Below are 17033 nucleotides of genomic sequence, written 5' to 3'. Positions count from 1 at the left end.
ATTATAACTCTAATAACACAGAGCTCTCTATTGTTTGTGCTGCTACATAACACTGACTTTTTTCTATGCCAACTATAGTATTTGCATTTTTCTTGGTATTGCAGTGGAATAATGCAGTGGTGGCATTTTACCTGCAAATGATTTCTCCTGGGAAATTAGATATGTCTAGCTTAAGGTTTTTAAAGTGGATAGTGGAACAAAGAGTAGGAAGACATGATAAATCAGTAGAACATTCCTGACTTAACTTGCTAGCAACTATTCAAATGTTTTTGCTTTCCAAATCACTATATTGTTATTACTATTCCTTCGATACTGTTTCTCTCTTCCAATCAAATCTACTTTTATCCCCCTAAAATAACCTTTACTGTCTACGTCATTTATTCGGATTTTGTCTGTTTTTATTCTATGTGTCTATGATGGTTAGTTTTAGGTGTCAACTTGTCTAGGCCATTGTACCCAGGTTTTTGGTCAAACATCACTATAAATGTTGGTGTGAAGATATTGTTTGAATGTGATTGACATTTAAATTAATAGATTTTGAGTGAAGTGAATTACCCCCGCCCCATAATGTGGGTAGGCCTCATTAGTCAGTTGAAGGTCTTAAGAGCAAAGACTGGGGTCACTCAGGAAAAAGGAAGTTGGCTCCACATTGCTTTTGTACCTGAGCTGCTGTCATGCTGAACCCCAATAGACTCCAGTGGGTTTGGCACTAGGTTCAAGAGGCCACAGACCCAGAGCCAGCAAACAATACATGGAGTTTTATCAAGGGCTTAGAGTCCAGTGGCAGCAGTCTGGGCAGGAGAACCACAACTGCTTGCAAAAAGCATGCAGCTTATATAGCATTTTCACCTGGTATACTCCCCCTAACAACTTCCACCTTCATTCAATCCAGAACTCGGGCCTCGAGCCCCTATAGAACTTGTGTTCCATGGAATGGACCTGGGTCTCAGTTGTCCTTTACAGACAATGAACGAATCTCCTGGTTGGCCACTCCTGGATTCCCTAGCTAGGAACACATATTCAGGTGAGTCTGTCATACAGGGTGATTCTCAGGGTGTGATTAAGTTATTGCTGTCGGGCATGTTTACCATACAGCTGCAACATCAACTCTTGGGCCCTTTTCCTGTCAGTCTGCCTGCAGACTTCAGATTTGCCAGCACCCACAATTACATGAGCTGGTTCTTTACATCTCAAAATATAGATACTTACACAGCCTATTGTTCTGTTTCTCTGAAGATCCCTTACTAATACGGTGTTTGTAGTTATTTCTTATCTATTTCATGAGCAAAACAACTATACAAATACTCAAAGGCAAGGACCAAGTAAAACTTTAATGTATATAGAAGACAAAGCCATGTACAAGGAGCAAATACTAGCTCTCAGGGAATCAGAAACAAATTCGTGACTTGTTTAAAAAGACTGTTTATTTTCGTTTATATCTAAAGAGAATTTCTTATAGAAAAATAGACCATATATGCATAAAATATGACATTTAATCTAAATGCAACATGAATATGCCAGTAACCACATGTACACAAAATGTACACAATCTGGGGGAAATAAAAACATTCCTAAAAATGACAAACAAGTGCCATGAATTCATATAAATAGTACAAGCGCAATTTTCCATCCTTGATCAGTTCACTTGGATTATCTGAAGCACCTCATTGTCTGCCAGCTGTCAGATGTATTTTTAATTAGGCACTAATGGTGTAATATATGTATGTAAACCATTTAAATCGTGTTCCAGTTTGCAAGGACATCTGTGAGGTGGAAAGTGAGAATCCTTGATCTTTGCCAGACGTTACAAATTATAAAACTATAAAACATGAAACTCAGGTACTCAGAATGACTCAATTTAAAACAGGGTAAGGTTCTATTAAGAAGGTTAAAAAGGATATTTTACTCAGGGAAAAATAAATGGTTTCTTTTTCTCTAGCTTTTCTTTAAAGGTATATTTTTGAATTGCTGTAATGCTTTAGTGTAATATACAACTAAGTGTCTCTTAGTGTTCTGATATGCTTGAAACTTAGACTTTAAGAAAATTTTGAAAAAAAAAGTGTGGAATTTTTGGTTCAATTTATGTCAACAAATAAAGATAGAAAGTGAACTACTCTGTCACACAAAGTACCTTACATCCAGCAGATTTCAAGAATGTTTTGGTTAATTTTAATTCAAAGATTATTTACAACTGCTGAAAGAACTGGATATGGCAAGAGCTTACCTTAGACCCATGCGTGTAAATAACAGCCATACTCTTTTTTTTTTTTTTTTTTTTCTTTTCTTTTTTGGTCGGGGGAGCTTTAGTACAACTGAGGCCAATTGTAAAGGTAGAAAATGAGGCATGTATTTTTTTAATCACCCATTTTTGTGATTCAATTCTCTGACACTTCTATATTCAGAAATGCTTTTAGCAGGTAGTAGTTTATCCATTTATTTTTAAGTAACTGATCATAAGGGATTCAATATTTCCTTTGTTCTTCAATGTCTATAAAGTACCACACCCAACAGCCATGTGCCTGGTTCCCTATAACTGGAGGAGACCAGCAACTCCTCTGTTGTGGGATCTGTCTGTGATCTGTGGGAGATCAGAGCATTACCAGGCCCTGACTGCTTCATCTTTGTGGTTTAATTACCCAATCACCAGTTAATAACACACCTTTAAAAAGACTTACAGCTATGTGAATACGTTATGTCCATAATACAGCTATGGGAATACGTTACTCAAACTAAACTTGAGTGAATGAAGGGAGATAATCTTCTCAACGGAGGATCATGGTTTTATGATGCTAAATTCAAGGATGGTGACTCTGGCTGCTCATTAGACTCAATTGGAAAGCCCTTATAAAATAGCAGTGACAGGACCCGTCCCATACCATTGTAGCCTGATTTCTGTGGTGAGACCTAGGCATGTTAGTTGCAAAAGCAGCTATGGTGTTTCAGATGCACAATTACCATAAGAAGGTAATATTTAAAAGTCACAATGAGTACTGTAAGAAAAAGGACTGAGGACTCTTGAAGAGGAAGGAATTCTACCTTTGGTTTGTCCTTCTATAAAATATCATTACACAAAACTGTAATTGTGAAAAACAATTGAAAAATGGCATGTAGATTCCACACACAAAATAAGTGTGGCAGATTGGGAGGTATGTGCTCTGGTCTACCTGAAGTCCATCTTCACATGATGCTTCTGTAAATATTAGACCATAAATATCAAATTTAGGTGTGCATATGTATCATCTAGCCTGCCTGGTAAACATGTATATTTGGAGGTGAACCACAGAGTTTCTGAATCTGCAGATTGGGGTGATATCCAGGAAACTAAATTTATTTTAATATCACAAGCAATTCTGATTCAAGTGGTCTGTGAGTCATTGAGAAACCCAGACAAAAGGATTCAACTAAACCAGCCATGATGGACTCTTTCAGGGCACAATAAATAATAATTTGCTTTAAAAATAATGAAAATACAAAAAAATTAGCCAGGTGTGGTGGTGGCTACGCGGGAGGCTGAGGCAGGAGAATGGCGTGAACCCAGGAGGCGGAGCTTGCGGTGAGCCGAGATCCTGCCACTGCACTCCAGCCTGGGCGACAGAGGGAGACTCCGTCTCAAAAAAAAATAAAAAAAGATATTACCAAAAAAAAGAATATATTCAGCATGTAAAAATATACTGAAGAAAATAGAAAAATAAAGTATTTTCCTAATTCCTAAAATTTTAATTTATTAATTTTATTTGTTTATTAATTAAAATTTATTAATTACCCTTTTCACTTCCATTATCTTTTTGAATTTTCCCTCTGCTCCTTTTTTTCCTATTATATTTCCTCTCTTCTTTCTTGTCTCATCTCCTTTCTCCTTTTGTTCCTCTCTAATTCTTTCTCTCTCAAAGGCTATCCGCATCTCTGTTTTTGTGTGTCTCCCTCTACCAGTATGTCTGGCTCTGTCTCTCATTTTTCTTTCTTCACTTGATTCTTAAGACACCGCTGTTATACTTCAAACCTTATTGAAGATTTGCTCTTGTTACTCCCTTTCTCTAACACCATTACTCAGGCTGTCCTCAATTCTTTCAGGCGTAATAAACACAAAATTTGCTTGGCTCACTCCTATCTTTTTTTTTTTTTTTTTTTTTGAGACGCAGTCTCGCTCTGTCGCCCAGGCTGGAGTGCAGTGGCGCAATCTCGGCTCACTGCAAGCTCCGCCTCCCGGGTTCACGCCATTCTCCTGCCTCAGCCTCTCCCAGTAGCTGGGACTACAGGCGCCCGCCACCACGCCCGGCTAATTTTTTTTTTTTTTTTTTTTTTTCTGAGACGGAGTCTCGCTGTGTCACCCAGGCTGGAGTGCAGTGGCGCAATCTCGGCTCACTGCAAGCTCTGCCTCCCAGGTTCACGCCATTCTCCTGCCTCAGCCTCTCAGAGTAGCTGGGACTACAGGCGCCCGCAACCACGCCCGGCTAGTATTTTTAGTAGAGACGGGGTTTCATCGTGGTCTTGATCTCCTGACCTCGTGATCCGCCCGCCTCGGCCTCCCAAACTGCTGGGATTACAAGCGTGAGCCACCGCGCCCGGCCTATCCTTTTTCTTTCAAATCAAAAGACATCTTCTACTAGAAGCTTTCTTGGATACCACCTGAGTTCACTGTAGAAGACAACTTTGGTAAGTAAAAGTTCAAAATGCATTTGTGTGGAATAAATTGCTTTCTAGCATTCTTTCTCACAGAACACACATAATATGACTACACTAAAGATAAAATGGAATTTTTAACCTATGTAGTCATTAACAACGTTTTAAATGAATTTGTGTAAAACAGAAAGAAATAAATTGGCAAAGAAAATAAAAAGTTTTCTAAATTTGGGTAGGGAAGTGGGATATTGTGATTTTTCTTTCTCTTTTAATAAACTACTTAGAAAAAAATTCAGAAAAAACTAAGAAAGTCAAAGAATGAGAAAACATTTGACTGATTATCAATCTTGTTATTTCTGCTTTTTATTTCTCTACTTGTCTTTTTGTTACTGAATGTTTCTCTTAAACCTAGTACATCATTGGATAAAAGTTACTTTGCTTTTATTTTAGTTTTCTAGCATGTTAGTATTTATTTCTCAGTGCGATACACCTATTGTGATTTAGTTTTGTTGAAAATTGCATTGCAGTTTGAATGCTAGAAGAACTGTTGACTATAACTTACTGTATTTTCTCTAGAAACTCTTCTAGAAATCCTTCTAGAGAAAATGAATACAGCTTAAGTTTTGGTTTTGCTGAGATACATGGAATTCTTTTCAGCTCTTCAGTATTAATGGATTATTTTATTATAATATCACATAAATACGTCTGTGGACCTAAAAGAAAATATAAAACTCTTATAATCTTAGTTTTTAATATGTAATTATAAACAAAAGTAAATTTGTAAATTAATATGAGAAGCTAAAAACAATAAAAGCATGCAATCAATGAAACTTGGTTGAAACTGTATTATCGATGTGTTTAACAAGTATTCTTATATTCTTATACTGTCAGTCGGATATTCTGTTTTAAACACAATAATTTTTTTACTCACTGAACAAAGAACTAAGCAAAACATTATGTTCTGGACAAATGATTTGTACGGCATAGTCCAAAATGCCTTAAGAAGATGCAGTAAAATAAATACTGATTTCTGAAAACTTCTTCAATGTTAATTATGTTTACACATCATGTAATATAATATGTTGGTACCTGTTAAGATGCAGTCTGCATAATATATCCAGCCACAATATGGTTGATTTCACTTGAGGAAAACACTCCAAGTATACACTAAGTCTTTTGAGTGATCCTATAGAGGTTGAAGAAGGTGGCAGCAGAGATGCAGGTAACTGCAGCAGAGGCAGAAATTAGCATGAAGGAGTAGTTGTAATTCTGAAGTATGAAAGTGCAACAGCTGCTCGGTGAAAGGCATATGCTATAAAATTAAGATATTTTAGGAATAATACTGGAAAGGAGATATAGTTGAAAATTAATCAATTAGCGCTTGGGGGGTCTTGATCTTACTTTGAAATCAGGGGCATGACATAATTATATCTTTGTTTTAGGTGTAACCCAAAGACTGGCCCTATTGATATCATTTAGGTGGCTGCTGCATTAGATACAAGAGTTAATGATAGCTTAATCTAGTACACTACAAATGAGAACAATTTGCTTGGTATAATACTCTTATATTCTGTACCATATAAACATTTTGCAATTATTTCTTATGTTCTTTTTTTATTATTATACTTTAAGTTCTGGGATACATGTGCAGAACGTGCAGGTCTGTTAACGGAGATATACACCTGCCATGGTGGTTTGCTGCACCCATCAACCCTTCATCTGCATTAGGTATTTCTCCTAATGCTATCCCTCCCCTAGACCACAACCCCCAACAGGCCCAAGTGTGTGATGTTCCCATTCCTGTGTCCATGTGTTTTCACTGCTAAACTCCCACTTATGAGTGAGAACATGGGTGTTTGATTTTCTGTTCCTGGGTTAGTTTGCTGAGAATGATGGTTTCCAGCTTCATCCTTGTTCCTGCAAAGGACATGAACTCATCCTTTTTTATGGCTGCATAGTATTCCATGGTGTATTTGTGCCACATTTTCTTTATCCAGTCTATCATTGACGGGCATTTGGGTTGGTTCCAAGTCTTTGCTATTGTGAATAGTGCTGCAGTTAATATACGTGTGCATGTGTCTTTATAATAGAATGATTTATAATCCTTTGAGTATATACCCATTAATGGAATTGCTGGGTCACATGGTATTTCTGGTTGTAGATCCTTGAGGAATCGCCACACTGTCTTCCACAATGGTTGAACTAATTTACACTCCCACCAACAACGTAAAAGCATTCCTATTTCTCCACATCCTCTCCAGCATCTGTCGTTTCCTAAGTTTTTAATGATAGCCATTCTAACTGGCCTGAGATGGTATCTCATTGTGGTTTTGATTTGCATTTCTCTAATGACCAGTGATGATGAGCTTTTCTTCATGTCTGCTGGCTGCATAAATGTCTTCTTTTGAGAACTGTCTGTTCATATCCTTTGCCCATTTTTTGATGGGGTTGTTTGCTTTTTTCTCGTAAATTTGTTTAAGTTCTTTGTAGATTCTGGATATTAGCCCTTTGTCAGATGGATAGATTGCAAAAATTTTCTCCCATTCTGTAGGTTGCCTGTTCACTCTGATGATAGTTTCTTTTGTTGTGCAGAAGCTCTTATGTTCTTATACTTCATAAAAATGATATGAAATTATTTTATTGGTTTGTACAAGCTTATATAGTATTATTAGCCTGAAACAAGTAGAATTTAACATTAGATACAATTACTTTTCCCTCCAGTGAATTTAGGTATTAATAATCTAAATCTTTACTCAGTACTCTTTACAAGATAATTAGAAACATTTGGAGTTTTGATAATTAAACACGTTGTCAATCAGAGGTGTCTTAAAAATGATAGAAAAGTAGATCTCAGATTTAAAAAAATAAAGCATAAGCATCATATCTGGTTTTGGGATTGATCACTGTATTGTCATTAGAAAAGCTGTAAAAACATTACTTTTTTTCAAAGCAGTATGAAAACATTCAGTCAAAATAAATCATGGTCTCCATTTAACTAACTTAAGTGACTAAAACAATGCGGAGGCTAAAGCAAAACTAACTGGCCAGTTCCTCTAAAAATTTGTTATTACAGTATGCTAACCTCAATACAACTTGTTTTTCTCTTTTATGAAGATATATCTTAAATGAAAAAAATAAAGTATATGGGAGTATGCTCACACTTATGACTGTCTTTCATACCAAAGAGATTAATTGCTTTCTTCCCTCATTCCTTGCTCTTGGCCTTGATCTGATCTAAGAACTGTGCTTCAGAATTTGAAAATAAGGAGAGAAAAGTACAAAAGGAGATAGTATTAAAATAGGGAAGATTTGTATAAATAAAGATTAATCATCATTCACAATACAGTGTTTTACATTTTGCATTGGGACGTTAGACATGGGTTTTTGTTTTATTGTGTATACTCATATAGTTGCATATTATAGACTATATGCTTCTATGCATACATTGTAGTATTAGGCTGGTGCAAAAGTAATTGTGGTTTTTGCCATTAGAGACCACAATTACTTTTGCAATATTCTAATAAAGTCATATTTTAAAAAGGTTAAATGCATATCCATTATGAAGGGTCTTTCCAGATTGAGTAGAATCAATTTAGGTTAAAAAAATTCACAGATAAAACTTCATATTTCTTCTTTTATATTCTTCATTTATATAAATTATGTTAAAATTACTTAATATTTACATATAGTTATTTGATTATAGCATTGTGTGGAAAAATCAGAACCATTCTATTGATGAAAAGAAAAATGTGCACAAATATTGGCTTTCAAAATACTGCCTATTTTTTTTCTCTACACATACTTATCAAGTACATATTATCAATCTCCCTACACTGAATCTACTTTTTTCACATAACTGGAGATAATTTTAAAAGTGAAATAATAATCTGGTATAATGAAAGCTAATGAAGAAAATTTATCCAATAAATTATTCCAAATATGTGCAAGAACGAAAGGCAGAACCAATAATTTAGTAAGATATTCCCACCCACATTTGTAATTTGCTTACAGAAGAATTTACTCAACTTTATACTGGTAAACTTATCACATTATAAAAAATTACTACAACCAGTTGTCACACGGATATAGATATGCCCGAACCAGATAAGTGACTGGTAACAACAGAGTAGTTGGTTGTTTTACTGTTTGAATTAATACGACATGTAGCCAGTCTGATAAAGTGCAGAAGATATAGTCATTACAGTGCAGACTCCCTCCACACAGAATAACCAGGAAGTCAACTCAGCACTTTTGTATACATTTAGCCTATGTCTTTTTACTTTCTATGTAAAATATGACTTAATTAAGATGCTGCATTTGAAAAAGTAATCTCCAGAGTATCAGGTGACATTTAAAGTAGGAGTTATGGCTCAAAATGGTGCTGGACAGCAGTTTCAATAATGCGTGCTATATTCTTATGGTTTGTACCCTCTAATAGGAAAGCTTTACTCCGTTATTATTTGTTACTCTTTTAGGCTTAGCAATTATAAATCTGTGGGTTACTTTAATCAGTCTAGGGCCTGCATTTAACAAACAATACATATCATTTAATGATCTAGCCTTAACAGTAGAATATTGAATCTCATGCTGACATTCAAATATATCTTAAAGTCAAAAATTGGAGTTTGGAAGCAACATATTTATTTATGTAAAGGAAATTTGATAGATGGCCCACCATTCTCTGTTTAAGTTTTATCAGACAATTTGAGATTAGGAAAACTCAATCTATTTTGTTTATTGTTGTTGCTTGTCTCCATTCTTTATACAATGAATAAACATAGCCCTGAAGTGTACTGGGAAGAGGCCTAGATTATAAAATAAGACATTATCTGTAGTTACTGCTATAATGTTAATTAATGTATGACCTTGGACAATCATTTCATTTACTTATATCTTAGTTTCCACATCTTTCTTAAGGGGAGATTATGCAAGCTATTCTATAAGGTTGTCTCCAGTTTTAAATTGCCAGGAATACATTTTTACACTTGATTGTATTATTTTATTTGATATCTTAATTTGGGGGCTGGAAAGTATATTATTATAGACCTGCGAAGGGCAACAGAAGAGACATTTCATTAGAAGTGACATTTCAGATGAATTCTTATTTTATCTGCTGTTGGAAAACTTACTGATTCTGGATTAATGGGTCAAATCAATAAAATACAGTACAACACTTTCTCTCAATTGCTAATGAATATAAGTATTTTCTATATATGAATTCTTTATGATCTCAAAGTCATATTGTCTAATGACTCTGTTATAGGTATGTAGCAAATATGTTCACCAGCAGAGGTGGCAATTAATGATTCTGGTCTCCAGAAGATAGTACTGAAAAAGATCTTTGCTTCCTCCTGAAGTTTAGTAGTTTAGTGCTACATGTCCCAATTACGGAACATAAATATTGTGATTCTGGATTATCTTAAACAACACATGGACAGACCATTAAATATCACTGAAAAAAGAGAAGGGCCGGGCGCGGTGGCTCACGCTTGTAATCCCAGCACTTTGGGAGGCCGAGGCGGGCAGATCACGAGGTCAGGAGTTCAAGACCACAATGAAACCCCGTCTCTACTAAAAATACAAAAAATTAGCCGGGCGTGGTGGCGGGCGCCTGTAGTCCCAGCTACTGGGAGGGGCTGAGGCAGGAGAATGGCGTGAACCCGGGAGGCGGAGCTTGCAGTGAGCCGAGTTTGCGTCACTGCACTCCAGCCTGGGCAACAGAGCGAGACTCCGTCTCAAAAAGAAAAAAGAGAAAGAAAATGAGATATAAAGAGACACATGCATCTTTATTAATTCCCTTTATTTTCTTCTGATGGATTCAAGTATTAAATTTCATTTGAAGCTAATATATTTTTAATATTTCTCTACTATGTGTTAATCTCCCTTTCTAACAAAGCTTCTCTTGGGCTCACAACATTTGGCAGTCAGCAATATTTTGTTGTCATTACATTTTTGCTATTATTATAGTCTATTTATGTAAAAAGGTATTCATTTTATGTGAATAATAAAAAATTAAAAATAAATGCATTTTATAAAGATATTAAAATATAGTAGAACATAAAATGTGTGTGGAAATAGTCAATAATAGAGTTCTTACATGGAGATAGAAAAAGATATTTGGTTTTATTACATAAAAAATGTAAGTTTGTAAACTACTAATTTTATGCAAAATCACAAACTTTAAAATAAAGGAGACCTACAGTAAAGCTTCTCTCTTCTCTCACTGCAGATAAACTTGACCAAGTTGTTGAAACTTTCTAACCTTCAGTTTTCTCAGTAACTCACAGATGATGATATCAGTTTTCCAGTGTTGCCAACGGGGACAAAATTAGATGTAAGGTAATTTGGAGTTTGGAGGTGCTGAAAAATGCCAGCTTTCTCTCCCAGATTAGATAGGAATGAATGTGCTTTCATTGGTTTACTCGGATGAATCAATATAATGTAAAACAGTTTGAATAGACAGGGAACAGTATATAGAGAAATTATAAATTTAATTAGTACTTTTGACATTTTGATTATTTAGTCATAAATAATCAAAGAAGTACATGAATGTAGAAGAGAGAATCAAAATGAAAAAAGTACGTATTTAATAAGAATATATTGATACATTCTTACCTTATATAGCAACATTTAAACAGCAGAAACAATCAAGAATATTTGTGCATAGAACTTAAATTTCACATTTGTGTCGTATCACTGTGGAGATTAAAAATGAGCATTACAATACCATTATAGTATAAAGTTAATATAAGGAAAACAATAAAATACATTTTATATTATGGAGAGGAGAGGGGGAAGTGTGGGCATATATAGCAAAACCTTAAGAGAACCCTGACTTTTGATTGACACATATACATTATTTACCTGGATTATTAAACAATGGACTATGTTTATAAACATTCAGTTTTGCAATAGTGGGTGATAGATGATATCATGGTTGATCACTAATACCTGTTACCTACCAGTGTTTTTCCTGATATTAATGTTGTAGTGATTTAATTTCTCTTCATCATTTCTACTGGAAGATAGGCAAAAGGAAGATAAAGGATTAACTCAATGATGTTCAAGAAGTTTGCTGATAATTTTAAAGTTGCCTTCATTCATCATAGCTTGTCTCATGTTAGTAGAGTTAACCATATTATATTGTTTTCTCTGTGAAAACATGTTTTTTGATAACTGTGTCTTCATAATTAATAGTTCTTGAATATATTTCCTATTCTGTTTTTTTAAATCCAAGTTTAAATGCTCATTTGGTCTTCCATTACACAGGCATTCAAGAAGAGAAACAGTCAATTGGTCCTTAAAGGCATCTGGGTCTGGTACTCACCTTTGCAAATCAGAAACTCAGTTCATCAGTCTCTAGGGGACTAAGAGATAAAAATCAAACCCATAATATCTGATTGGCAAGTCATAATACCAATTTACTAACTTAAAATAGAAGCTACTTTAACAGCAATCTAAATACCCCTAGGAAGTGTTAAAGACACTTTGTTCTCATTATCAGTGTACCTGTGCCACAGAAAGTACATTAGAATTCACCAGGTGCCTTTGTAAACAAAAACTGTGGCGAAAGATACTTCATGTATTGAAGAATAGCCATCATATAAAATGTGTGATTCATTAATTTCTTCTTTAGACAAGGGAATAGAACTCTAGCAAACAAAATAATACTTAAATCTATGAGATATATTCTTTCTTTCTTTACCTTTGTTTGAAAAACATCCACAAATTCTCTTGGTTCATATTTGAGAATTAACAGAATTGAATATATCAGTCATGCACAAAATGGCACAAGAATATTTTAAGGTTATAAAGCTTCTGTTGGGGGAATAATTTCTGGAGGTCTATTATCAGCATAGTGACTACAGTTAATCATTATGTATTGCATATTTGAAAACTGCTAATAGAGTAGAATTTAAATGTTCTCAACACAAAAAAATAAGTATCGAGGTGGCAAATATGTTAATTATCTGGATTTAATTATTGTACAATGTATACATATATCAAAACATCATGATATCCCATAAATATATATAATTATTATTTGCCAATTAAAATAAATAAATTATAAGAAAGATTACTCAAGGTTATGATACATCCAAGCACATTGACTGAAATAATATAATGGTCTCAGTAACAATACATTTTGAAAATGCTTTAAAAATAAATCACTTATACGAACATATCACCTCAAGCATTAAATGAGTAGTTTTCTTTGTTTTAATTTCTTAAAGTAACCTTATCTGAAATTTATGCTTGAAATCTGGAGAAAAAAGACCTTGTGGAACCTACACAAACCTGTACGTGACCTATGTTTAATACACAGTGTGTGGATGACTATTCAAATCCAATTCTATTATTGATGCTTTTGGAGTAATATGCATTCAGGGTGTGTGTACCTGCCAGTGAAATGATAGATGTATAATACCATATAAAATCTAAATGTTATTAAAAGTAAATAAAAGCCAACAATATAGTTTGTATTACTAAACTAAAATTTTCCTATGAAAGCATATTACTGATGTGCAATTATTTTTGTTGAAAACAACCTTCCATATTGAGACTTCTTGAATTCTTTAAAGTCTGGCCTGTTATAAACCAGAGCTCCTATTGGCAGCAATATTTCTGAGAAAGTATTGCTTTGTAACTCCCAAAACTCTGGTTGTCTAACAAACACAATTGAAAAACTTAAGTGCCAATTTTCCACAGTTGAATATATGTCACTGTTGCTCCATCCAAGAAGTCTGTCAAATGACAGAACCAGCTATGCACGGTGAATTGGGGACAAAAATCATGAGAGAAAGAAAAAGTTAAAAAAAAGAAACCTTCAGCATAATTAGGAAACCATATGTTTTCTCTCTGCCCTATTTTTTCTTGTACTTTAAAATATTCTCCTGAGTTCAATTATACTCACCTAGGCTCGCAGCAGGTTGAATTTGAAGAACATTTATAAAAAGAGAATGAGCTTCATCCAAATCCCACAGCACTGAAAGATGAAAAAGTTAGCCAAGAAATAACTGATATAGTTGGGGAAATAAAAAAAAATAGGTTTTAAAAAATTAGATGAATTCTTTATTTGTAAATTTCATTTTATGCTGAAGAATCAAAATATTATGTTTAAAAGAATAATCGCATGCCAATACATTAAAATACAGTCTTTCAGTACTAATTAATCCTTAAATTCAAATAGATTCAATACAAATAAAATATTGGAATTATGATATGTGTAATTTGATCAAAGATACAGGGTTTCTCTATGAAAAGGAGATAATATAAAACATTGAATACTAATAATAAGATATCCAGAACACTGCTAACAATAACAAACATTTTGGCAAGGCAAATCTTTTTGGAACCATTTCAAAATTGGTTTCTAATTTAAACAAAAATAAATACTATTCACTTAGATAACTTTTTCAAAACTTTTTCACCATATTTCTTTGATTACTATATATCCTATAGCTCCAAATGTAATATTTAAATAAAATTCCAGTATTGTATTTCCAACTATGTATTTAATATTTCCACTCAAATGCTTAATTGAATCTTCAGACTTCAGATGTTCAAAATGGAAATGATCTTCCTATTACACAAAATCTTTAGTGTCATTAATGTTACTCACCTTTCTCAGCATTGAAGAGTTCTTCTCTTTGTTCTGTATATCTAATTAGTCGTGAAGTCCAACTGAACCTTTGTTTTGCACTTGTGTAAATTACACTAGTAAAATTACACTCGTGTAGCCATTGTAATTTTTTACCTGCCCGACTAAGTTTGTTATTGTGCTTCCAGGCTCTTCATATTTTACTGTTTTCCTCATTTTTTTTTTATTTTCCCTGCTAAAGAAAATTTTTAAAATGGGTTAAATTAAATTTTTCAACCCATCATTTATAGACTTATAAAATGTCTATAATCCTCATGCTAGTATGATATATTTTTCTCACTGTATCTCATATGAGCCTTATACCTGAGCAAGTTTTTCTCTTTGCTAATGTTGCCCCATCCCCACCCTCAAGGTCACCCTTGGCCTACCTCCCTTATCCACTTCAATTCTCATTCTATTCCTACCTCAATCATCATAAAAGCCATTGGCCATACTACTCCTCTCATGCTTTCTTAAAGATGTCTCTGTTTAATTTATTCAACTATAAACTCCTTTTTTTATGCAGTCAACAAATACTGAGTGCTTAACTCTATTCAGGTAGCTAGAGGAACCCAGACTGTCATGTGGTTGTCATGAAGTGTGCTGGTCATTGCAAATTAAATTCCTCTTTTTCCAACATTTTTATTTTATTTTTTGCACACAAAAATTTCTTTCTGCTGAACACCATTGTATGCATTCTATAGTTTAGGATTTCTATTTTACTTATTAATTATTTCAAGTTCTTCTACAAGATTGGAATGTAGGTTTGGAAGAAACCTGTAGCTTACATTTTTTTTTGTTTGTTTTTGAGATGGAGTCTCTCTCTCTCACTGCACTGCAGTGGCACCATCTTGGCTCACTGCAACCTCCACCTCTCAGGTTCAAACGATTCTTCTGCCTCAGCCTCCCGAGTAGGTGGGACTACAGGCGTGCACCACCATGCCCAGCTAATTTTTGTATTTTTAGTAGAGACGAGGTTTCACCATGTTGGCCAGGATGGCCTCGATCTCTAGACCTCATGATCCGCCCGCCTCGGCCTCCCAAAGTGCTGGGATTAGAGGCATATGCCACTGCACCCGGCCGGCTTACAGTTTTTATATGCATAAAAGAGCCCAGAGCCTAGTATGTTGCTAACACATGGTAGGGCCACATATGCTTCCTAATTAATTTTTTAATTACAGAACCAAAGAGTTATTTTGGAAACAGTATTACCTGCAAGTTTTGCTTGCAATGGATAATACTAGTCTAGTAAATACCTAATGTGTTTGTTCAAATATTTGTGCCCTTATTTTTTATATGTTTAATATATCACAGAAAAACAATGACCCTAGTTTAAAAGGGCAATTGAATATAGTTATGATGGTAAAATTTCAGCTCTGGTACAATAATTTTCTTATAAAATCTTTTTTAATGGCCCCTTCTCCAGTTTTAAATTCAAAAAAAGAAAAACAGCATTATAGTCAATTTCCTTAAGTATCAAGTAATCTGTATTTTGCAAAAATGATTATTGCAGAGAGAAATTTGAAAAAAGAATAGTTCAGCGATCAAAGTCTCTCAAGGGACAGGTTAAAGAAACTGAAGATCATAACAGATGTTTTTAGCTATCTAGTTAGCTAGGGCTGTGATGCAAATAATTGTTACTGCCATTATCTTTGAAACCAGATGTCTGATGTCCCTATGAGAGACAACAAAATAATAATGATAATGGTATAGATGATTTTCAAGCCTATTGCTGAGTTACAACTTAATATTGATTTTTGCCTGTATGACTGCTGACAGGCATGCCAAAATGTTGAGACCAGAAATGCTTTTTTTCCTAAATTTTACTGGAATATCATTTACAATTAAGACCTAATTTATTATTAGTGATGGCTTTTACTGTCACAATATGCTAATAAGATTACAGAAATAGGAAAAGAGAAACAAGAATCTCTCCAGAAAGTCTTTGTCAACTGATTTGAGCATGAAAAACTGTTAAATTAATTGTATGTCATGTTTATTCAAAATTTCCTCTGTGGAAGCAGCCTAGTGCCTGGCAGTATTTTTGTTACTCTAATTTTTTGGTTAGGTTCAGAAAAAGAATAAGGTTTTTAGTGGAATTTCTTCAGAGGCTCAATTCATTTTGAACATGGCACACTGCCTCCTGTTTAGCAAGTTAACTGCCCTGAATTTAACAGAACAGATACACCTGCCAAAGGACAAAGGTTTCCAATGGCATAAAGGCCTTTGGAAATGCATGACTGACAAAATACTATCAAATGAAGTCAATCAGAAGACGGACCTGCATTGTAAAGTTTGCAAATAATACCTTTGTTTGTTTTACATGATGTATTTAATTATAATTGAATGCATGCAGATAAGTTTTTCTTTATTTTGAAATTGTAATTATTTTAAATACAGTAAGATGTAAAGGAAAGTAATAATGATAAAAAATCAACTAATCAACCCAATATGTAAGGCTATATATTTTTTTCTTTTTTTCTTTTTCCTTTTTTTAGTGCAGACTGTCCACATCCACTTCGCTTGGATGTCTCTGGAGTCATGGGTTTGAGTACCCTATGTTCTCCTACAAATGGACCTTAAGGTCCATTTGCTTAGAGGATGTTCTAGCTGGGGACTACAGCTACAAATATACTCTTGATCAAAAAGAGTTCTACTCTATCAGGGAATGTTGTTCTCTTCCACCAAGCGTGCAGCTTTGGGAGGGACACACATGGGGCAGTGAGGGAAGAAGGGAACAACTGCCTAGCCAACCAGTTTACTTGGCTAAATT

The sequence above is a fragment of the Hylobates moloch genome, unplaced genomic scaffold (genome assembly GCF_009828535.3).
Source record: "Hylobates moloch isolate HMO894 unplaced genomic scaffold, HMol_V3 SCAFFOLD_18, whole genome shotgun sequence".
In the NCBI taxonomy this organism is placed as follows: Eukaryota; Metazoa; Chordata; class Mammalia; order Primates; family Hylobatidae; genus Hylobates; species Hylobates moloch.
The sequence above is the reverse complement of the archived record's forward strand: the minus strand, read 5'-3'. Positions refer to the sequence as shown.